Here is a 23,552-nt window from a genome sequence, read left to right on the forward strand (position 1 = left end):
TCACTAAGATGAGGAAACTAAGAGGGAAAAGATTTGATAATGAAGTGGAGAGAAAAGGTAAAAGAAAGGTTTCAGTTTCTGCTTAAAAGCAAGGAGCATGACCTTATCTATGTGTCCACCAGCATCACCTTAGTGTGGGCATAGACTGAGGAATTTGTAAAAGTAAATAAGCTATTATTTTTGTCATTTATCTCATTGCTGAATCTTTCTCTCCTTCTTTCCTTCTTTTATTCTCACTCTCTCTCCACATACATATATATTTTCAATTCTACATGAGGCTAAAATAATCAAAGATAAGATAAATGAACATCATCCATTTCGAACAGAAATATAGGCTATTTAAAGTCATGAGGGCTTGAGTTGAAAAGGGATTCCAATAAAGAATTAAAAAGCAAGCAAACGCAAGTGATCAAGTTTGGACTCTGGATAAAAAGATACCTTTCCTGCTATGCATACTTACATATGTATTTCCCACTGTTGTGCATACATCTTGTATTTTTCACATTAAACATGAAAAAGAAATTTTCTTTTTTTATGCTTGCTATTTTTTTTTATTTTTTTTAATTATAAATTTTATTTTTATATTCCCCATACAATTGCGACCCCTTTATTCTGACCCCAATCCCTCCCCTTCCCACCCTCCACTTCCCATAGAGTGTCTCTGGTTCATAATTGTTTGTTGATTTTGATTTTCACTTTCTTATAGTTATTCTTTTTCCTGGTCCCTTATTTAAGTTTTCTAGATTCCTGCTATGAGTGAGACCATCCGGTATTTTTCTTTTTCTTTCTGGCTTATTTCGCTGAGCATGATCCCTTCCAGCACCATCCATGTTGCTGCAAATCGCATGTGTTTCTCTTTTTTGAATGCTGAGTAATATTCCATGGTGTATATGGACCACATCTTCTTGATCCAGTCATCTATTTTGGGGCATTTGGGTTGTTTCCAAAGCTTAGCTATTGTAAACAGTGCTGCTATAAACATAGGCGTGCAGGTGCTCTTTGGAATTGATGTTTCTGTGTCCTTTGGGTAAATACCTAGGAGTGGAATTGCTGGATCATATGGAAGCTCTATCTTTAGTAGGTCAAGAAATCTCCACACCGCTCTCCATAGTGGTTGGATCAGTTTGCACTACCACCAACAGTGCAGGAGAGTTCCTTTTTCTCCACACCCTCGCCAACATTTGTTGTTGCTAGTTTTTTTAATATGTGCCATTCTTACTAGTGTGAGATGGTATCTCATGGTAGTTTTGATTTGCATTTCCCTGATTACAAGTGATGGTGAACATTTTTTCATATGCCTGTTGGCCATTTGCATTTCCTCTTTGGAGAAATTTCTTTTTAGCTCTTCTGCCCATTTTTGACTGGATTATTTTCTTTGTTTTTGTTGCGTCTCATCAGCTCTTAGTAGATTTTTGTGATCAGTCCTTTATCATTAGTGTTGTGTGCAAAAATGTTCTCCCAGTCAGTGGGGTTGCTCTTTGTTTTGGTTATTGTCTCTTTTGCTGTGCAGAAGCTCTTTAATTTGATGTAGTCCCAGCTGTTTATCTTTGCCTTCACTATCACTTCCTTGGGTGATGTGTCTGTAAAGATGTCTTTGATGTGCATATCATGGAGTGTTTCACCTATATTTCCTTCTATGTATTTTATGGTTTCAGGTCTTACGTCTAGTTCTTTCATCCATTTTGAGTTGGTTTTGTGTATGGTGTGAGGTAGTAGTCAAGTTCATTCTTTTGCATTTGGCGACCCAGTTTTCCCAGCACCATTTATTGAACAAACTTTCTTTGCTCCAATGCATATTCTTTGCTCCTTTGTCAAAGATTAGTTGACCATAAATCTGTGGGTTTATTTCTGGATTTTCTATTCGATTCCATTGGTCTGTGTGTCTGTTCTTGCTCCAATACCATGCAGTTTTGATGATTATGGCTTTGTAGTATAGTTTGAAGTCTGGGCGTGTGATGCCTCCATTCCCTTCTTTTTTTTTTTTCCAGGAGAGCTTTGGCTATTCGGGGTTTTTGGTGATTCCATATGAATTTCATCAATAATTGTTCTATTTCTTTGAAGAATGACATTGAAATTTTGATTGGAATAGCATTGAATCTGTATATTGCTTTTGGTAGGATGGCTATTTTAAGAATGTTTATTCTTCCAATCCATGAGCAGGGGATGTCTTTCCATTTCTTTGTGTCTTCTTCTATTTCTTTTAACAGTGTTTTATAGTTTTCTTTGTATAGGTCCTTTATCTCTTTTGTTAGATTTATTCCCAAGCATTTGATTTTTTTTTTGTTTTGATAATAAAAGGGATGGTTTTCTTGAGTTCTTCTTCTTCAGATTTATTGTTTGTGCATAGGAAGGCTACTGACTTTTGCATATTGATTTTGTATCCTGCCACTTTACTGAACTGATTGATGAGTTTAATTAGTTTTTCTGTGGAGTTTTTAGGGTTCTCTATCTATATTATTATAACATCTGCAAATAGTGATAGTTTGACTTCTTTTCCTATTTGGATTCCTTGTATGTCTTTCTCTTGTCTTATTGCTCTGGCTAGGACTTCCAGTATTATATTGAAAAGCAGTGGTGAAAGTAGACATCCTTGTCTTGTTCCAGATCTTAATGGAAATGCTTTCAGCTTTTCACCATTGAGAATGATACTGGCTGTTGGCTTGTCATATATGGCCTTTATGATGTTATGAGATATGTTCCTTGTATCCCAAGAATTTCAAGGGATTTTATCATGAATAGGTGTTGCACTTTGTTGAACGCTTTCTCAGCATCTATTGATATTATCATATGGTTTTTATATTTCTTTTTGTTGATGTGTTGGATAACATTGAAAAATAAATTTTCTTTGAAGCAGTACCATTTTGGTCTGAGACATGAGCTAGTTATATAACTTATTCAACTTTCCATGGAAGTACCTGGGTCTCACTATTTTTTATTTCAATAATAGTGTCAGTTGACCATTGGCACTCACTACTGATAAGCCAAAATGTGCCAAAGTAGCCTTCTTTTGGTTTGTATTAGGTTTTAAAACTACACATTGGATGCATTCTTTGTGAATGCTTGTCAGATCATCACTGTATTCCATTGCTTTGGTCACCTGTATGTAAGTAGAATGAAAAACCTCAGAAAGTAAAAAAATTAAAACTATGATCTATCCCATGAATGTCCATCTTTGAGAAGACTCCCTTTCCACTTGTAAATGCACTTGGTCTTTACAACTCTGGCAGATGGCACCAATGTGGATGTCATGATCTCTGTGAGTGGCTGTGTCTATGCTTTCCTCATCTGTAAAATGCAGGGGTTACACTGGATGAGCCCAAAGATGAGAGAGGCTCCCTTCAGATCCACCTCATTCTACAATTATTTGCAAATGTCTTTTAGAGAACCAACCACACAATAGCATCTCAGTATAGACCTTTCTGGCAGGACCTCATGACTGGACCATTTTATAAACACAACAGAAGATGGGAGAGGCAGAAAGAGATCTATACCTACATATCTTTGCTACAGAGGAAGGAAACTCTGCTTTCTGTTATCATTTGGAAAAAAATGATTCTCTATTCTATATTTATATCACAAAAAGGAAAAAGAGGATAGTATATATGATTCACTTAGTTTTGGAAATACAGTTTATGGGTATTCAAGAACTTACTGAAAGCCTCAAAAGTACATTAAAATGAAAAACAACTTATCCATGTGTGTGCCATAACAACAACAGATATCCCAGGGTCATTCACATATTAAATGTACACATAGAACATTTTACCTGGGAAGGAAAACACAGTCCATTGCCAGAAAGAAATCTTTACTGTGAGCAGGTTGTGCATATTTCATGAAGTCCAGACCACTTAACTAACATGTTGTCATATTCTCCCCCCACCCCACTAAATCATCAATCTCTCCATATTTTAAACTGAGTCCAATTTAGTCCTGAGCTTCCTGGTAGCCAATGCAAAGTAAAACACAAAATCAGCTACAAAACTCTTACTATGATAAAGAAGGAGGCTTGCCATTTTGAAAGGACAATTAATTATTTCCTTAAAGTAGTGTGAGGCTGTGGAGAGAATGGATGATCTAACAACAGTCAGTAACTCTTCCATCACAGAGGCTGTGACATTTCCTATGACCATGTTTCTTCACTGAAAGTCAAGGACATCATGTCAAAACACAATTAAGAGAAAGGCTAGGGCAAAACAGACCTTGGCTAATGCCAAGGATAAGAGCAAAAGATCCAAGGCCCAAAGATAAGAGCTAGAATGTTCTGTCTGATATAGAGCTCATATGTGAGATGGACTGTGAACATAAAGTACACAGCATGTTCTGAAACCTTTATACCCCAGAAAAGGAAAAATGCCTCCTTAACAATTGGTACATGATTACATGATGTTTCATATTGAAATGTTACATGTTGAAATGAAGTTTTGGATAGATTGGGTTAAATAAAATATCATATTGAAATTAAATCACCTGTTTCTACATGTTCCTTTACTTTAAATATGGCTACTGGAAAATTTTAAGACTTATATGTGGCTCCCATTTGTGCCTTGTATTATATAACCTTTGAATAGCATTGCTCAAGAGGGATGATGTTGCCACTTCACCTTGGACATGTTACTTTCCCTCCCAACCCACCCTTCTCCTTACCCATAAAGAGGAGTGCTGATACCCATCTTGTGTAAAATGCCAGATGCAGTGTTGGATGCACTGTGGGACCTCAGAGGGCTCTTTCATCTCTATCCCTCAGCCCAGAACTCCCCTTTTGGGGTTGAAAGTGGGGAAATGACACATCTTCTGGTTCCTAGGACAGTCCTGCTAAAAGATCTTCCTGTGAGCCTCCTTCTCCAAAGTCCAGGGCTATTTTCTCTGCTGTGAAGAACTGCAATGCCATATGATTTCATTGTCTCAAGACAGAAAACTCTGGCCCCTGTGGAATCGCCAGCGCGATGACAGAGAGGGCCTGTTTATAGAAGAGAGGAGTTGAACACTACTCAAGGACTTTGTTTAAAATTCTTTTTGTAACCACACAGCTCTCTGTTTGGGTTTGCTGCTCTCATTAAATAAATATCTGGAGAGTCTTCAGGGATCATCCCAGATATGTGTGACCAGGGCTTTGAAGATAATGAGCCAAGCTCTCAAGTCAAACTCAGTGGATTCCCAAGTCAGCTATTATGAAGCATCTAGGACGTTCAGGAAGGGCCGACAATGGATAAAGTCATTACCAATGGGCCAAAAGAAAGTGACCCTTGAAATGTGACATGTGAGATCTTACTCACCCTCACCATGGATAAATGTCTTATGGACAATGTTTGAGTCAGCAGGAAGGCACAGGGAGAGATTGACCAAGACAGGATGATCTGAAAGGGCAGAATCGAAGGGAAGGTGAACATCTTGTTTATTTTAAGTTTGCCCAAGATTCAGCTTCATGGATTGAGTGAACAAATGCCAATTATTTATGATTAACACAGAATCATAAATGTGTATTTTGTTTTAATGAAATAACTTGAAAAGCTGAGCATACAAGAGTACTTGGGGATTATAAATTTGACTCTCAGCAATTCAAAGTCACTTTCAACTCAAACATTCCTAAAGGGATACTCAGAGATAAGGGGAATCGGGTAAAAATAATACTTAGGGTAAAAGAAAGCTTCTTTTATAAATTAATGGAATTCATTTTTAGAGTAGTTTTAAGCTTATTTTAAAAATTGAATAGGATACACAGAATCCCTGTACTCTCCCTACCCTCCCCATGCAACATTTCCCCTATTTTTAAGATCTTTGTATTAGGATGGTTCATTTGTTACAACTGATAATATGGTAATATTAATATATTATCATTAACTAAAGTCCATAATTCATATTAGAGTTCATTCTGTGTATAATATAGCTCTATGGATTTTGACAAATGCATAATGCCACATATCCACCAGGACAATAGCCTTCAGAATAGTTTTACTGCCCTAAAAATACCCTATGTTCTACCTCTTCTCTCATCCTGACCTACAAACCTCTGATCCTTTTGCTGTCTCTATAGTTTTGCCTTTTCCAGAATGCCATACAATTAAAATCATACCATTTGTAGTCTTTCCAGACTGACTTCTTTCCCTTCATGTGCATTTAACTTTCCTCCAGAAGGACTCTTTTTAAAAGCATCAAGAAAACGGTGTCTTTCAAGAGATAAAGAAAGTGAGAACAAGTAAAAGGCAGATTTTAGGCTGATGTGCTATTGTTCTTGTTCTAGCTACTGTTTTTCGTTCCCAGTATTTGAGAGACATACAGGCAAACTCATTCTGGGGGAGAAGATCTCAGGATAAATGGAGTAATGTTGGCAGGAGGTAAAGGCCATGGGCACTGATAAAGATACCATATTTGAGGATAGGGCTGGATCAGGTGGACCTTGACTTTGTCTACCTACTGACTTAATGATGGTTGAACCCTACAATGAAGTAAAGTTCGGCCCATTTCATTACTAGTAGATCATATAACCCAAATTTCCAGTAGAAGGCTAGGTATGATTTCTCCTATGTGTAGGAATATGCTACAACAACATTTACATCTGTTATTCTAATGTGTTTTTTCCTTATCTAGTTCAACTCAATTTCTAATAATTGATTCAAAAGTATAACAACCTTACAACAAATCAAAGTAATTTATTTTTCTAGATTGTTTTTCTGCATTGCTATCTCTTTTTCCAGAACATCTTCCAGTTCATTTATTAGAGGATACTCAAAATAACACAGGGTGGAGGAGGGGGCCTATCTTTAAAAAAAAGAAAAAAGAAAAAGAAAAAGAATTCAAAGACACAAACTTGAAGCAATAACAATTGCTGGAGCAATGTTTATCACAGAGATTTTCCTGCCAGAGAAACCTGATCAGGTCACCGCTAACAGGACATATGTGGAGAAGGAGGCCCTTGTGCTGGGGATTAGCACAGCTCTTTCTAGAGCTGTGGGCTCAAGAACACAATGCCCATCCCACCACCCAACAGCTGTCTATCCTTGAGTACCTTGATGCCCATCCCACCACTCAACACTGTCTATCCTCAATCCTTGGAAACGAGTCATTGAGTGAGCAATGGTCGCTCAATTATTTTTCTGAATTCCAAGGATTGCCCAGCGCAGATTAAATGAAGGATCTAGGAATCTCAAGCTCCCAGTCTGGACTGAGCCTCTGGTGGTCAGTCCAGGACAAAAAAAACCTCATCCTCTGCGAGGTCTTTGTCTAATGGAGTCAGTGACTCACTCGAGTCTCCTCTGTGTTACAACACACTCAGCCATGGACTGGAAGGTCAAAACATCTTCCAATCTTCAACCCCTTGGAGTAGTGGCAGATTTAAAGAGGCAGTCCTTCTCACTATATGTCACCAGGGAAATAAAATATCCTGGCAGTGTGAGAAAATAGAATTGATCAGAACTGACCTCAGGAAGAGTTCTGCAAGTGCTTAGAAAGCACAGTAAGGCACCTAGAGGCAACTGACACTTTCCTTCCTCCCAGGGTTTAGCTTAATTAACCCTAGATATTTGCTAAGTAAGGACATACTAGCTGCAGGTCTTTCTTTTGTGAGTGGAGTTTGCAATTTGGGGCCAGATTGAATAGACAATAGAAAAAAGGCTGAGCTTTCCCAGCTGGTTCCTCCTCTCCAAGTCCACCCTTCAACTATTCAGTCTTCTCTTTAAATTAACCCTGAATATTTACTAGAAGGAGAGTCAAATTAGTAGTTTACTCAGAGTGCCCAATCATTCTTTCCTGGGATTCCTTAATGCTTTCTGGCCCTGAGTAAAGTCCAGAGACCACATGAAGATACATCTCCCTGAAAGGCAGAAAGCAGCAACCCAAAGTCAATACGTTTGTTTATTCTACCCCGCTGTTTGGACTTTTTCTTTCTTTCCTCCATATCTGTCCATCTAAATGCCACTTATTCTTTAAGGTCCAGTTCAAATGCATCTCCACCACCCAGCATTATCTGAAGTTAATTCATCGATTCTTTTTGACTCATAATTATTTATATGTAGAAACAAAAAAAAAAGGTATTCTGAGACGCTAGAATAATGAATGTGCTATCTTTCCTATAATGTAAATTTATGGACATCAGCAATATCTTCCTTTCTACCTTTGTGTAGGACTTATTCTGGGTACCACAAGTCACATAGAAAAGGCACTAAATAAATGTTTTTGTGCTGCCATTGCTATGATTCTGGGTTACAGAGAGTGCCATCCAGTCTCCAAACACATTCTCTGAGAACAAACATGGTCCACCTCAGCAAATAGTGAGGTGTGAGTACCAGCGAGTCTTACGCTAGAGAATGCCTCCCCTGGGCCACAGAGTAGATGTCTGGCTGGCATTCATATTTCTTCACCTGGTACCAGCACTTTGGTTAGCACTTTAGGAACATTCTTACCCACTTTTAATCTAAGTGATTCATTTGTGGTTAAATCTACAACCAGTGGTAGTGATAGGCGCTTGACCCAGACAGAGCCAGTATTTCATACTCTTGCGTTTCATACTTCCAGAATGGCCAAAAGACCCAAGTCAGATGAAAAGATTCTAGCCTAGGATTTCTGCTACAACTCTTCACAGATAGAGACTCTTCTATGGTTCTTGAGCCCTAAGAAGTGAGTAAAGCACTGCCAGTAGTCATTCTGTCCCCTCATGGCTAGATCCTGTCTGAGAGTAATTCCAACATCGGGAGGAGAAAGCTGACATAGGGCACCAGGTAGAGCTGGCCAGGTAAAATAGGGGAAGCAAAGGGGGATATACTTATACTAAGACAGTTGTGAAATTCCAATTTAATTTGGTGTCCTGTATTTTATTTGCTACATATGGCAGCAAGAAGCTTGGGTCTTGGTGACCGTTTTTGAATCTCTGTGCTTTGCAGCAATGTGAAACATTAAACTAGCTTGAGCTATCAACTTGCAACAAAAAATGTACTTCACTGAGGTAGAGGTTCTGCCATTGTAAGGGCTAAATTTGAACAGGGAGTTATCCTGTTCAAAAAGAAAATATCCTTAGGAAAGGGTTATAGGCCAGTTTAATAGCAAAACAAAGAATCATTGCCAGCTGTTTGGGGCATGAAAAGTACTCAAATTGGGTAATATCTTATACCTGGGGGGGGAGTGGAAATTAAGCCTGGGGCAAGGCCAAGTCAACCAGGATGGAAATACTGGGGGGACTATAGGCTGCATGGACTGGGATCAAAAGAAAGTTGCCATCATAAGTGGGGGTAACCAATTCTGTGCATACCTGTTTGTCCCCCCAAGCAGCTCACCTCTTAACTTCTGGGTTATTTACAGGGAACAAGAGCAGACTCAGATCTCCAACACAAGCCCCAAGTGATGGAAAGAAGCCAAAATGTTCTTGCTGCTTGAGGGGGTAGGGAGAAGAAAGGGAGGGGAGGAAGAAGAAAGATTTATTTCAAAACAGCCTCTGTCACTTACCACCCCCACCTGGGGGAAGGACAAATCGAGGGCAGTCTGGGTGGGAGAGCAAACAGAAGAGTGTCTCTTTGGCACCTGAAAGCAAGCAATCTGATCTCGGGCCCCAGAGACTGAGTTTGAGGACAAAGCTTTGCGGGGGTGGGGAGGGCAATGAGTTGTGCAGATTCCAAAGCTTTCCCCGCCCTGCCCTGTCTCCAGGCCTGTCATGTCATTGCAAACAAACAGCGAGGGGAAGCCTGCCAGGACAAATGACAAGGGTGTTTGTGAGTTAAGGAGGTTTCCACCAATCAGGTGGAGCAGGCCCATGGAAGATCTTCTTCCTTACTTGGATTTCTGATGCTTTAACCAGAGACTTAATTAAGCAACTTCTGTGTGCAGGCTGAATCTGGTGGCCATTTAAATTCACTTGACAATCACAATTCTGGTTTTCTCATGCTGGCTTTTGGAAAATAGAGTTAAAACTAATGTGAGGCCTATTTGAGGGACCTCGAAACTGAGGTGTGGGTCCCCCGACATCGCAAGGGATGTGAGAGGAGAGGAAGAAAGGTCTCAGCAGCTCTGTCATCTTTCTCAAGGCAAGTCCTTCCTCTTTGCCAAGGTCAACATGGCAGCTTACAGATCAACCATGGGGAAACTTTTTTGTATCACTTCCTCACACTCACATTTTTATTATTGCTTTAGAAAACTAAAAGTTGGACTGATGGAGATAATGCCAAATCCCACAACTCATGACAAAGGCACCAAAGGCTTTGTGGATGGGGTGTTTCATTCAGGTTTGGGCAAGTTCTGGAAATGTCGCCATTTATTATTGATTTTGGCATTTTGTATGGTCTGTATTTGTGTGGTTCTTTGACTTTCTTTCAAACCAGTGCTAACATCTTGCTGATTTCCTCATTAATTATTAAGTGACATAAAATCCTTGGCATGTTTAGTTTATAAAGTCTATGAATTGTGATTTTACCCTTTAATGATGACTTGGCTAAAGAGAAAGTGCAGAACATACCCCATCTCCACATTCCCAGGTCCTCACCATCAGAACGGGATTTCCCAAAAACTGCAGGGAAAAAATTGAAAGCCTTGCAGAGTTCTTTTCTAGAGCCCTGTTCTCTTCAAGGTCTCTTCCTAGCCCATCCTTCTCCCACTCCCCTTCCAGACAGGCAACCTCCATTCCTACTCTGGCCAAATTAATTTTCTGTAAAAGCTCATACTCGTCCCCATTCAAGTGTAACCGAGAGGTAAGCATTAATGTGGATCCTCTCACACTGAGCTTTCCTAGCATGTTGCCAGGGAACAAAGCCATAAGCTTAAGAAAAGAATTTCTAAAGGTGGAGATTTCTAGGAGAAACCTCAGGCCATTTTGTGAGGAAAAAAAAAATCTTTTCAAGAGGCCCTGAAATTAGACTTTATCACCCTGTCCAACCAAGCCCTTCCCCCATAAAAAAATACTATTTTTTTTTTAGTAATCACCCCACCAAATAGGCAGAGAGGGTGTTACTTATGGAGCAACTCCAAGTTATGAAGACTGAAGGTTGGAGTCTCTGCAGAAGCATGTACAGAGGTAGAATGCTCTGTCCTAAGCAAACAACACATGCAGAATGCAAACGCTGAATACACAAAGCAGAAAAAATAAGCAGCTCTTATATAACTGATAATGGCCTTGAAACCATGGCTGGCATGTTGGGTGAGTATGAAGAATGGACTGAAGGCAGCATCAACTTTCTTCCAGGCCACCCCCTGGGGGAAAGATGCCTGGCTTTCTGGAGACCACACTGACTTTCCTTTCTGGCTCATTGCCATCTGTCATCTCCAATGGCTACACTTGGTTTGCTGCAGTCAATTGTTCTGAGTTTTCTCTCTGAGCACATGGCAGGGGCGGGGGAGCTGGGGAAGACAGGCACACAGAACCCTGGTAAAAGAATGTCTTGATCAAATCAGCCAGTAAGTTTGTCCCAGTATGCAGTTTATCTCCTACATTGCCTCTCTTGTCAACAGGTAACCTGCCCCTTCTCCCCAATCCATAGGTCATCGCTGAGTGGGAGAGGCTTTGGGCTGGGACCAGAACCTCAGAGCTTAGTGGCATTGCATGTCAGACACACCTCCCACCAAGTTTAAATGAGGGAAAGTGGGTCTGAAGAGACATCCATAGGTCTCAAACCATATGCCGCCTGTGAGTATCCAACCTGGGGTCTTAGATGTGATGGTCTGTGGGCAACAAGAACTCACACACCAGCGGTTACCAAATCTATGAAGTTCTATTAATTTGTTTCATCTCACTGTCGCCAACCCTCCCGCAGACCTTGTGCAGACCACGGGAAGGAGCCAAGAATTCCTTCATCCAGAGCTGCACAACTCAGAGGACTGAGTGGTGGAAAGGAGCTGCCTTTCATCAATCAGTCTTGAAAATGAACCTGTGGGGCCTCCCCGGTGGCGCAGCGGTTGAGCGCTGGGTTGCAAAGCTGCCTGTGGCTTCTGCGGCACCAGTTCGATCCCCGGCTGCTCCCCGGCCACCAGGGCCACCAGAGGAGGGTCCCACATGGCGCGCAGACCTCTCCTGCCGCCCGCTGCTCCCCTCAGCAGTGTACTTCGGTCCTTCTGCCTGCTCTGCTCCCCGCTCCGGCTCTGGTGAATTCTCTCACCCTCCCGCGCTTCTGACTGTACCCAGTGCTTGTATAAACAAAACAAACAAACAAACAAACAAATAAATAAAACATGCCTCTATTAAATAAATAAATAAATGAAATGAACCTGTGATTGAATGGCAGCCATGCCTGGGCACCCCAACACCCAATGCGGACAGGGCTCATTCTCACTCCTGGAACCCTCGTAATAACAGTGTCCTAAAACAGCACCTCCTAAAGATGATTTCATCCAATTCCCTCAGAAAGTAGAAGGCAGATGAACAGCTGATTGGGTTGTTGAACCAGAACTGACCAGAGAGCTGGAGCTACTATGGTTAAAAAAAAACTCCTCGTTTACCTGGGAATCTCTTTCTCAACTTCCTTCTCTGTTACCATACTGTCAAATGAAATCATTCAATAAGATACAATTAAAAGTGGCTGGAAAAAAATAATATGGAACATCTTTTGTGCACTGGTCAAGTCTTTCCATGAATTTATCACATCTAATCCTTGAAGCTAAGAGAATTTGTCCACAAACACACAGGTCCATCAGATTCCAAAGTCTCTGTTTCAACATTGCAGCTCTACAGCCCCCAAGCTATTTACTTGGGATGTTCCCCCTGATTGCTGATGCAGTGCCTCAACTTTAGTTCTGGCCCCTCTAGCTTAATATGTCCTAATGAGATTAAAAACAACCCCACAGTGTCGCCACACAAACTCCTTAGTATGTCTCCACACTGCAGAATAAACAATTGCCAGGCAGGAGTGAGTGCTTCAATGACAAGGTGGGTGGCATTGCATGAAAAAGAACAAACAAGGCCCAAAGGGCATTTATACTCCCCTAACTCCAATGCTTCCACACTCACTTCCTTTCAAACAACACCCATATTATAAAATGTGTCACCCTGCATGCAACACCAGTTCTGAGTCCTCATTTCCCAACCAGGTGACACAGTAGGAGTTTAATTATTATTGTTTTTATTACTTCCTGTATGTTAGCATTTTGAGAGATGTTTTGAAATTCACCAGCTCATTTAAAACATTAGTGCAAAAGTGAAATATTATCCCCAATCTACTGATATGAAAACTGAGACCAGACATCAAACTTTAGAAATTCTATATGCCTAATCAGAGCCATTGGCCAATATGCCAAAGACAATGAAAACCTGGATTCTTATTGTTATGTCTTGGTCAGCTACCAACCTATTTGACCTGAGTGCCCTCTTTGGTTTTGGAAGGAAGGTTTCACATTATTGTGGTTTCTTAAGCAGGTTGCATGGCATTTCTTTTAATATATATATATATATATATATATATATATATATATAAAACATCATTTTTCATTTTTGCACAATGTATGCATTTTCATCTTGGTTATAGTCCCCATACAATTCCTACCTCCTTTGTTTTGATCCTACTCCCTCCCCTGCCCATAGTGTGTCTCTGGTTTATAGTTGCTTGTTGATTTTGATTTTGACTTTATTATAATTAGTCTTTTCTATCCCTTTCCACAAGGGTTGATGTCACTTCTCTAGGTGATGCTTACTGGTATATGATAGTGCTATATCACATATCTTTTAGGCATCTATTATTTCCTATGTAAGTCTTAGGCTAAAAGGAATTTCAGGGGTCATTTAATAAAATAATAGCATGCATTGAATCTTTGAGGCTTTATAACACTTTGTAATTTCTGAGCATTTTATGTGCATTAGTTCATTTGATCCTCAGCACTCAGAAATTATTCTAACTTTGAAGAGTTTTGTAAGGATTCAATGGGAAAATGTACAAGCACCAATGTCTGGCATATAATACACATCCAATAAATGTCACTTATTTTTACTGTTGACTCTGAAATTGGTAAGCAATGTGTTCTATTTCCAATCACACTCTCAAGTATCTTCAGAAGACAGAAAATCCTGAAATGTCTTGATCGCCTTCTTTCCCTTCAATTTGGCCACCTCCTATTTGACTGTCTTGTTTGCCAGTTTCCTAACAAGAGGTTAAAACTCACATTGTTATGCTCCAGCATTCCCTAGTCAGACTTGCATTGTGGTAGGATGAGACATTTCTTGCCACTCCTGGAAATCATGGCTGACAAATCTGGGAAGCTGACTTTGTGGCTTGCTGATCCTGACTGCCTTTGGAATACTTAACCAGGAGCTTTATAGAGTTAGGTCAACTTCGAAAGTAAGGAGGAGAGCTGGTCTGTTGGAATGGGCTCTCACCTGCAAGTCAGGAATTAGTCTTTCTCTCCATGACCTGAGTTGGGCTGATAACCCTCCCTGCATTAGTTGTTGCTTTCTCAAAAGGACCTGCTTCTGCTTTTTGCATGTGCACTTTATAAAGCTTTACTACATGAATTGGGAATTGTTTTAGAAAGTGTAGGCTTGATACTCAGTTTAAATAGTTGGGTAGTCAGAGGGTGAGAAGATCATGGATTAACTGTGGCACTTCAAGAAGAAGGTTAAAAATGTCCTGGGAGCACGGACTTAGACGTCCTTCCCTGCTAGGTCCTAGACGAGGGGTGTTGGCCAGGCATGCTCTCCATCCTGAGTACAACCAAGGCCAGCAGTCCCAGCCTTAAGAACTCAGAGCACAAAGCAGCAGACATGTCCTCCAGGCCCTCCACCCTCCCATCCCCCTGATGGGTCTGCAGGATGATGTCAACTGCAAAGCAGGTCATTTGAGACCAGAATGGAGATGATGACTACCAAGGTAGGGCACTGGAACCTGGCCAAACAGAATACTTGGCAGGGCAATTTCTGAACTGGGACTTGATTTACACAAAGTCCATTCTTCTGTTGGTGTAGATGTGAGGTTATTTTGCACCCTGGGAATCCATGATTTTACTATTCATGTATCAAAATTTGCTCACAAGGAAACCCTGAGATGAAAACACACAGTTATTTATATGGAAAGTAGACTCATACACAGCTTACAGATAAGTTCAGTTTCCACTTCTCCACTGTATGGAAGCACTGAGAGGAGTAACTGTGTGCTAATGTCTCTCTCTCTCTCTTTCTCATATACACACCACTACCACCATCACTACTACCACTCATACTCACCAAATCAAAGAGAAGATTAATTTAAGAAAAAAATATATATATATTGGTAGAAATATGAAGGGGTTGGAGGGAAATAGAGCCACAAGGGATGGATGAGACCAAAGGAGTAATTGATCATTTTCATGACTCTACCAATTAGAGTAATGCCAACTGTGACATGACCCAGGAGGCCCAGTGGAGGGGGTGGAGTGTATGGCTGGTGCTATGGGTTGAGCTGTGTTCCCCAAAATTCAATAGTTGGAGTCCTAACCTTTAATACCTCAATATGTGACCTTAATGGAAACAGGGTCTTTAAAAAGATAACTAAGTTAAATGAACTCATGGGGGACCCTAACCTGCTATGACTTACACTTATAAATGGGGGAGATTTGGACAGAGACATACCTCAAGGGAAGATGATGTCAAGAGACAGAGACACAGAAAGAATGTGTCCATCTAGGTCTCACTCATAACAGGAATTCAGAAAACCTAAATAAGGGACCAGGAAAAAGACTAATTATAATAAAGTAAAAATCAAAATAAATAGGCAACTATAAACCAGAGACACACTACCGGGGTGGGTGGGGAGTGGGAGAGGGATTAGGATCAAAATAAGGGGGGTGGGAATTGTATGGGGACTATAACCAAGATGAAAATGCATATATTGTGCTAAAAAGCCTGAGAAATATCTACATTTAAAAAAAAAGAATGTGTCCATCTACAAGCGAAGGAGAGAGGAAACAGATTCTTCCCCTGTAGCCCTCAGAAGGAACAAGCCCTGCAGACACCTTCATGTCAGACTTGTAACCTACAGAACTATGAGATACTGCATTTCTGTTGCTCAAACCACTCAGTCTGTGGTACTTTGTAATTGCAGCCCTAGCACAGATGAGTGACGGATGGAAGTATCATCTTAGCCTGTAGAAGTCAGATTTCCCAGGAACCTATTCTGTCCTGAAGTACAGGCTACAAACACCAGACACCATTGGTGATCAAACTCCATGACCATGTTGAGCAGGATGGATGCAGAAGGTTCAAAACCCTCTCTTTATTCCCCAGCATATAGGAACACAGGTGAGTAATGGCAATCATATCATGGAAAGTCCTGTGGGTCTTCTCACCACAGACCAGCCAGATGTTCATCAGCATACAGGTGTCTGAACATTTTTTCTGACCAATTATGAGTTCACAAGCAACGTTCCCAACATAAGGAAATGTAGAGATGCTCTGATCCCTCCCTTTTACATGACAGGTAAGGAAAAAAGAATGCAGAGAGCACAATTGACTACAACAAAAGCTACTCCGCAGGTTGCTAGACTGTGGCTAGAAGTCTTAACTCCAAGTTTTCATCCTCTACACCACATAGGTTTTCATTCACAGAAGTGATTTTTAGTATGGGAAATCTGATTGAATTCTCCCTTCCTCTGCTCACTCTGCTTCTTTTCTCACCCCTTTGCTTTAAGGGAAAAATAAAGGTTTTTCCCAGGAACACAGGACTTTGAAATCACCCTCTACAATATTTATGTTAAATGGTTTGCCAGTCTCTGGTTAAACACTCTTACAGATGAGAAACTTACTGCTTCATTTAAGACAGTTCTAATGATGAGAAATTCATGAAAACTAAAACAAAAACATGCCAGAGTATAGAAGTCAGGAACTGATGCCCAGAGCTTTTCGTTTGCCAAACTCTCTGAGATGATCACAATGTGACATTCATTCAGATAACACCTCCCTTCTATTGGGGATCACATCAGAGCAGAACTTGTTGCCCAGCTCAGAGAACTAGCTTATATAGACTAAAAATGTCTAATCTTTGGAACAGTGAGACTTGAAAATAGTAAAAAATAGTAGTGATTCCAATTTCAAAGAAACCATCAGTCATCTCAGTAGAAGATCTGTGGGTCTACCACAGGAGAAGCATTAGCTTCCTTAGGAGAAGACAGAAAGGTGACCCCAAAGTCATAGGCATGTCAGTACATGACTGCTCCATCTAGAATGGTGGACGCTGCCCCTGCCCCTGGCCATAGACCCATCAGAGAGTGTCATAGGATAGGAAGCACAAAGCAGAGCCATGAGCCCAATTTTATAGCTCTTCTACCCAGAAGATTTCTTATGGGTATCATTTTCTCTTCTCCCCTATCCTCTCTCCTTTCTCCCATTGATGGCCCTACTTGATGGGGTTTAAAACACTTGAAGGGTATCTAGCTAGAAGTCAGGAAACCTGGTTTTATAGTTTCAGTTTTGTGAGTCTGGACATGTCACTGAATTTCTGTGAACACTGACCTAAGTAAGCAGGCTAAAGTTAGAAGTGTAGTTGAGCTCAGTGGCTTGGCAGTCAATAGGACTAATGGTCTACAGATATCCAATTCCTCCTGTTCCTCCCCTTTGCATCACCATCTACAGTTGACTCTAAAATATGGCCATTTTTCATTTCCAGTAGTGGATATTATTGAACTTTAAAATAACTTTTCACAAGCTGGTGGTTATTATCAAACTTAAATTTTCACCAATTTGATGATTTGGTTTGCTTTTCCCCATTATGGGTAGGGTTTGAATTATTTGGATATCTTGTTCTATAATGTGGGATGCTGTATGGGGCTAGAATTGTCTCTGCTCTTTAGAGGGTTGGCACCAGGGCAAGTTCAGATGGCAGGCATTCTGCCATCCACAAGCACAAGGGATGTCACGTGTCCAGTGGCCACTCAGTCCAGAATGGAAGGGAGCATGGCCACCTCCAAACCCTCTACAGCCCCTAAATCACAGCTCGTGCCTGGTGACCCCATGACCACTCCAAACCAGGAGCCAGTCTGTGCTTGGCTGGTCACCCCAGCTGCAAGTTCAGAGCATTTCATAGTCTGTTTCAAATTCACTCACACTTCATGCACCAGAAAGCACTGCTCCTGCTGCACGGAGCTACTTAGTGTTCTGGGGCTGTTTCTACGAGCACTTTCAGTTTAACTGGGCTTTTTAAAACCCTTCCCCTCCACTTTTCCTTCTCCATTTTTTTTCTTTTCTTGGAAGAAGTTGATCCTTTGCCAAAACTAAATGAAACTCTGGTTCCAAGTTCAACTATAATTTACTGGCTGATAAATTGGAAGTGAGGAGTGGGTTGTGAAGGTGCAGCGAGAGTAAAAAAGCAGGGAGATGTTGGGGGCAAGTTCAAACTTGGAACCAGGAGCTATTAAAGTGTCTGATTTGTGCTGAGTCATATGGTGGCAGGAGGCAAGGGAGGGTGCTGCTACCTGCCAGCCACACGCACTGCCCACGCTCATGAGCAAGCCTCCAGAGGAACTGCAACAGGATTATAACTCTACCAGCATCTTAAATATATCATTAAAAGTCCCATGCATGACACTCAACAAGCAGTCAGCCTGGGCCCCTGTGTTCATCTATCTAACTGGTGCCTGAGTATTTGTCTTTCTTTCTTGGACTTCAGAATCAGTCAATTCTTCCCCTAACTTCATCCACTGTGACTTTTCCTCCCATCTCCACCTTCTTCCTCCAACCATGTCTCTCTAGAAGCTTCCGGTTCAACAAGGGGTGAGGTGGAACCATGGAGAAGACTCCAAGTCCTGGACGATTCTGAGAGGATAAGCTTTCCTGTGTTGCTGATGAGTTAATGCCAATATTAACTCATCTAATGTGAAAGCAATCTGACAAAGAGGACCACATTATTTTTAAAGAAGGAACCCAACACAAAGAACTGACGCAAGGTCTCCCAACTTACAAAGCACGTGAATGCAGAGCTAGGGTTTGAACCTAAGATGTCTTCAGATGTGCTTCGCCACTACAACCCCAGCACTCTTTCACACACTTTCATCTCATCCTGCAAGTATCCACCATTCCCCAAGGCTACCACACCCTTAGGGCTTTGGAACCTTGGCATTTGCTGTTCTCTTAAAGGCAGAGGAGTTCATTCCAGGTCTTTAGTTCCTTCCATGTCATTTCCTCTTTCAAATTCTCCTTCCAAGATTAGCCAAACATTCAGTCACTCTCTTTTCTCTATCAACATTTTATTATGAAAAATTTTAAAACACCCATGTGCGTGTACAAATCCTTTAGATCACACACTTGAGCTTTTGCTTTAGTGGTTTCATCACATCTGTCCATCTCTCCATACCTTTCTTCATCTACTGGTTCATCTTATTTTTTGATGCACTCCAAAGTAACCTGTAGGCACTAGCACATTATGTTCTGTGTTCTCTTCTTTTATGCTTCATGCCAAGTAAGAATCGTTGCTAACTATTACTGAGTGCTTGCTCTGGGAAGTGCGCTGTCAGGCACCTTCCAAGCATTACATAACTTGGTTCTCTTGATTATCCTAGAGGTGGATGCAATTACCACCCTCATTTTACAGTTGAGAAGAACTGAAGCTCAGGAACAATGAGTGCAACCAACATTTATTTAGTGCCCTTTAAGAGCCATGCCCTATGCCAAGTGCTTTTCATTCCTTATCTCATTTAATCCTTACAATAACTCCATGAGGTGAATGTTATTACAGATGAGGAAATTAAGACTCAGAGAAAAATGTCCTGCAAGCACTAGAACCTGGATTTGGCTTGAGGAAGTCTTACTTCTCTCCTTCCCACTTACCCACATCCTTGTTGTCACATCTCTTCTTGCTATTGTGTTTTAATCTTTTGCCTCCATGTATGTTTCTTATCAGACCTGGGCTTCTCACAGGCAAGAATCTTGTTTTAGTGTTTCTAGTCCCAGGTCCTCTGTCAGATACAAGCAAGCACTTCATAAATGTCTCCTGGTCAGATTCATTAGCAATGGATGGTTGTAACCAAAACTTCGTGTTGCACAACCAATGGGATAAAACCGTGCTACCTTCATACCATTTTAGAAAAAGCAACAGGGAGTGTGAAAGTTGATGCCAGAGGCTGTTGCCGTTCCCCTGAGGCTTGTTTTGTGCACCAACGGGACCTGCAAGTTATGACAGCCCCTGCCCTTCAGGAAGGATGGGTGGGCAGGCTAGGGGATCCAACGGCTTGCCAGCCCTGGGAGGAGCACACATCAGTGACCTTTAGCTCACCCCTGTATCTTTCATGTGACCCTCCACAGCAGACATCTGGCTTCAGGATGGGAAGGCACCAAGGAAAAACATCCAAGGACCCACTTAAGCTCTCATCATTCAGGGACATTCATTACTAGGATAAAAGTTATGACTGAATACTTTGTAAGAAGAGACAAACCCAGTTGTGAAGAACTTCGAAGGGAGCACAAGTCAACATCTGGTGTGGGAAGGAGACTGAGGGGTAGCGTGGTAAAGAAATGTTATCTGGGTTAGCATAATGTTCAACAAACAGAAAAATGGCAGAACCAAGTGAGTAAGGGTGAGAAAGTACAGTCTCGTGACACTATAATGACCAAGAAAATTGAAAGCAGACCCAGGAAGGCTTAGTTACTCCATGCAGGCTGAGAAAACAGGCAGCGCTGAGTCCAAACTCAATGAGCTCCTACACTTAGCCGCACACAGAGCAGTCCTGTGGGTGTGGTAGGCACCCCACTCACTCCCAGGCTAAAGTTCATGTAAGGCTTTCCTGCTTGGTGTTGAACTGCAATGTAAAGAACAGTGTAGGAGGGGAACAACTCAAAGACACCCCAACTAGAGTGTTCCAGTCACCACACACAGGCTGAACAATGTTCAAAATTCTACATTCCATATCACCTCATTTGATCCCCTAACAACATATGAGAGCTGCTAATAGCCCCCACTTTTCCAATGAGGAAACTGAGCCTAAGACTTGCTGCATCACCCAAAGTAACTGGACAAGAACCACCCATTCCAAATCCAGTGTTCTTGGTGTGATAGCTCATTCATGGAATAGGAAGAACATAGCTTTGGAATTGAATGTGGCATGCCACAGAGATAGGAATTCTTTCCTCTAGATCTGAGTAATTCATGATCAATCTAAGAGTTATATATTAACTGACCCTGTGGGGGATAATTAGTAAAGAAATGCTAAAACTTTTGAGAAGTTGGTCAAGCCTGACATGAGCCAAACTAGCTACTCAAAAAGAGTTTGTTAAGAGCATCTTTTGAAACAGCTTTTAGTTGCAAGGCTCCAGAATGAAACTGCCAGGATTTGAATGCCAGCTTGCTACCTCTGGGCTGTGTGACCTTGGGTACAGGACTTAGCCTCTCTGAGCTTCACTTTCTTCACTTGTACAATCAAGATAATAATTGTATCTATACTTGCAGCTGTTGCTAGTATTAAAATGATAGTTAACAAATAAAAAATCTAGAAGAGGGCCTGGTCCATAAAAATTGTTTAGTAAGAGTAGCTTGATTTGTCATTTATGTCATTATAAATATATATTTATATGTGTACATATGTGTATATAATACATATATAATATATTGTAATATATGTTTTACAACTTTTTGCTAAGAGCCTTATGGTTTCAAAGAATGCAGATGATCAGCTGACCTCAGAGGACTGGGCTTTATTACATGTGGTATAAAAGTCCAGGAAAGTCTATAGCTACATGGTTAGTTTCCAGAGCTCTGAAATATTGTTCATTACCTTTCAGGTTACTGCAGCCATAGCTTGTCATGTGACCAGGGCTTTCTGATCTCCAAAGTGAGACTCCTATACTTCCTACTTCTCATTTTTCCTCCATTTCTTCTGCCCTTCCTTGTGTCAGTTGCATGGGGGTGAGAGCACCATGTCCCTGATACCATGGCTGCTCTTAAATGTATATCTTGTGTTGGCTTCTATGCATACTGGTAGAACATGTATTCCTTTTCAATGCAAGCATTGTTATTTTGTTATATTTGTTATAAATGGTACTTTGTTATATTTGTCTTTCCATCTCTTACTTTTATATCCATCACTGTTTGTAAGTCCACCCACATCATAAAATGTCCACTGTTCATTCTCACTGTTGCTTAGTTCTCCATGACATTCACCACCACATGTTGTCAATCTAATCTTCAAGGGTGGATTCCCAGAGTGCTGCCAACTTCCTGTCACCATAAACAACTCTATAACAGATATCTTCAAACATCTCCCATCAGGAGCTGGTGTGAGATTCTCTTGGGAAAGATATGTAGGGTTCACTTTAACTTGACTAAGTTGTGCAGACTGTGCTCCAGAAAGATGGTACCTGACAACACTTCTGACACAGTGCCATACCCACTCCAGACCACTGGCATTCTGCTTTCTGGCTTTGAATCACAACTTCTTAGTCATTCTCCTGTTTCCTTGTTTCTGCTTCTTTCTGTTGTTCCTGCTTTTGTTTCCCACACTTGCCTGCTCTGCAGTCAACTGTCCTTATTTTTTTTCTCTAATCTCCTGCAGACACCACAGAGTTCCCTCTTACACTTTCTGTTGCTCTCTGGAGTGACAGTGTATCTTGGCCTCCTTGTCTATTTGCCTTCACACACACAGATTGGGACCCTTAGTCACTATCCAAACTGGTGCACTTCTATGAAGTAGAGTTATTCTGCGCCTTCTATCCAGTCCAATCAGATGTCCCCAGGGTACTGGGGGTCACATGCTATAAACCCCGTTGACTTCTGGGAAAAGGACTATTTGTTGCACATTCTTTCCATCAGTGGTGCTCTGGAGATGCAAGCATTCAAAGTGGCATGGACTGCCCAGTATACACATTGATTTGATCTTTTATCAAATTTACCACTTTTGCACTGCAGCTGCAGTGATTAAGGTAGACCATTAATATCAAAGGTTATTTTATATGTAAACATAGTGAGAGTAGTCTGCTAGTCACCCATTGTTTATCTTGGGTTCCTCTTTTCCTTATCCTCATATTCCTTCCTCCAACCCTTATACATGGCATTAGGGAAATGTTATCTTCATCCAAAGGACATGCTATTCCCACTGGCTGGAACATTCTTCTCTAACTCCCTTTTGGCCTGCCTAAAGCAACTCCATTCTTGAGAAGAATTAAGTGTCACTTTTCCAGGAAGAGCATTACTGGCCTCTACTCTGGGACAAATTCTTCTGCTGAATGTCCTCATTCCCTCCATCACAAGCACTACACTTCATTATAATTGAGTACTATATTGCCTATAAGACATGCGCAACCTGAGACTGTGGACTGCACCTGTTCTAGGTGCTAATGCATTTCTTTTGTTCTTTGCATCTAAAATGTGCTCAAAAAATATTTGGACATCAGCTCTTTGTAGATTTTTGTGATCAGTCCTTTATAATTAGTGTTGTGTGCAAAAATATTCTCCCAGTCGGTGGGGTTTCTCTTTGTTTTGGTTATTGTCTCTTTTGCTGTGCAGAAGCTCTTTAATTTAATGTAGTCCCAGCTGTTTATCTTTGCTTTCACTATCACTGCTTTGGGTGATGTGTCTGTAAAGATGTCTTTGATGTGCATATCATGTAGTGTTTCGCCTATATTTCCTTCTATGAGCTGATGAGACTGATGGACAGTAGAGCTAAAAAGAAACTTCTCTGAAGAGGAAATGCAAATGGCC

Source organism: Talpa europaea (genome assembly GCF_964194135.1).
Source record: "Talpa europaea genome assembly, chromosome: 1".
Lineage (NCBI taxonomy): Eukaryota > Metazoa > Chordata > Mammalia > Eulipotyphla > Talpidae > Talpa > Talpa europaea.